Raw genomic sequence first — 1,912 nt, forward strand, 5'->3', positions numbered from 1 at the left:
CTTTTTTTTCCATTTTCAGAAAAAGAATGTTTTAGGCACCTTGAAGGGTAAAAACCAGAGTGAAAGAGCAGACAGCTGCGTGTAGTTGAGCAGGTCTGGAAAAAGACAGTGAGAGATGAGTTACAAGAGATAACACAGGAAACAGCTGGGGACTAGCTCACAGAAGATCTTATGTGCCATGAACTCCCACGTGTACCTGCATTCGGCCCAGGACTTTTTTCTAAGACTTGATTAGTCAAACAAGGAGGGACTCCCCCAGGATTGCATTTGGGCATCTCACGTTGAACAGGAAGAAAACCCATCACCTTGGACTGCCCTGGTGGTCCAGGGGTTAAGGACCCGCCTGCCAACGCAGGGGGCACGGGTTCAACGCCTGGTCCGGGAAGACCCCACACACCGAGGAGTGAGTAAGGCCGTGCACACAGCTACTGAGCCTGTGCTCCAGAGCCCGCGCTCTGCACACAGGGACATGCCGCAAGAGAAGCTCCCACACCGCAGCTGGAGGAGCCTCCGCTCACCTGCAGCGGATGGAGCCCCTGCTCGCCGCAGCCACAGAAAGCCTGCATGCAGCAATGGAGACCTGGCGCAGCCAAAAATAAAATTAATCACGTTTTTAAAAAAGAAAATTCAACATTCTGCCTTTAAATGCCCTCTTCCTCTATTTTTTAAAAACCTAAACCAAGGTACTCACATCCACTGAACATCCAAGCAGAACGACCCGCCATCTGAGTCTGCCTGCTCCATCCCACACCCCCTGCGGCAAGCCAATGGCCAAGCCTGCAGCAGGTTTCAAACAGAATTCTTGTCCCTGTCCCTGTCAGATTGAAGTTTTACCCAGATTATTACCTAGATTACTGTCATCTATGCATCTTAAACCCCTCCAAGTTAATAACTGTCCTAACAGGCCTACTTCAAATATGACATTTGTGAAATCTCCCCCAATCACTCCTCCTTGTCAGGAGCTATCAGCTTCCTTTCTGGGCGCCCAGAACGCTTGGGACATATATAAGTTATGAAAACCCAAGTATTCGTTTACAGGTATCTCTCTCTCTCTCACTGAAATATGAGTGACACACAAGAGGAACACAGCAAATCTTTGTGAAAGGACCAAACAAAACAATTACAAAGAATACTTAGAATTAAGAAAGACTATTAGTCTAGGTTTCTGGAGAAGAGCATGGCAACCACTCCAGTGTTTTTACCTGGAGAATCTTGTGAGTAGAGGAGCCTGGCAGGCTACAGTCCACGGGGTGAAGAGTTGGACACAACTGAAGCAAATTATTAAGATATTAAGAAGATATTAAGAAGAGATGGCAAGAATACACAGAAGAACTGTACAAAAAAGATCTTCATGACCCAGATAATCACGATGGTGTGATCACTGACCTAGAGCCAGACATCCTGGAATGTGAAGTCAAGTGGGCCTTAGAAAGCATCACTATGAACAAAGCTAGTGGATTTGATGGAATTCCAGTAGAGCGCTTTCAAATCCTAAAAGATAATGCTATGAAAGTGCTGGACTCAATATGCCAGCAAATTTGGAAAACTCAGCAGTGGCCACAGGACTGGAAAAGGTCAGTTTTCATTCCAATCCCAAAGAAAGGCAATGCCAAAGAATGCTCAAACTACCGCACAATTGCACTCATCTCACACGCTAGTAAAGTCATGCTCAAAATTCTCCAAGCCAGGCTTCAGCAATATGTGAACTGTGAACTTCCTGATGTTCAAGCTGGTTTTAGAAAAGGCAGAGGAACCAGAGATCAAATTGCCAACATCCGCTGGATCATGGAAAAAGCAAGAGAGTTCCAGAAAAACATCTGTTTCTGCTTTATTGACTATGCCAAAGCCTTTGACTGTGTGGATCACAATCAACTGTGGAAAATTCTGAAAGAGATGGGAATACCAGACCACC

Source organism: Bubalus kerabau, chromosome 21 (genome assembly GCF_029407905.1).
Source record: "Bubalus kerabau isolate K-KA32 ecotype Philippines breed swamp buffalo chromosome 21, PCC_UOA_SB_1v2, whole genome shotgun sequence".
NCBI classification, from domain to species: domain Eukaryota; kingdom Metazoa; phylum Chordata; class Mammalia; order Artiodactyla; family Bovidae; genus Bubalus; species Bubalus kerabau.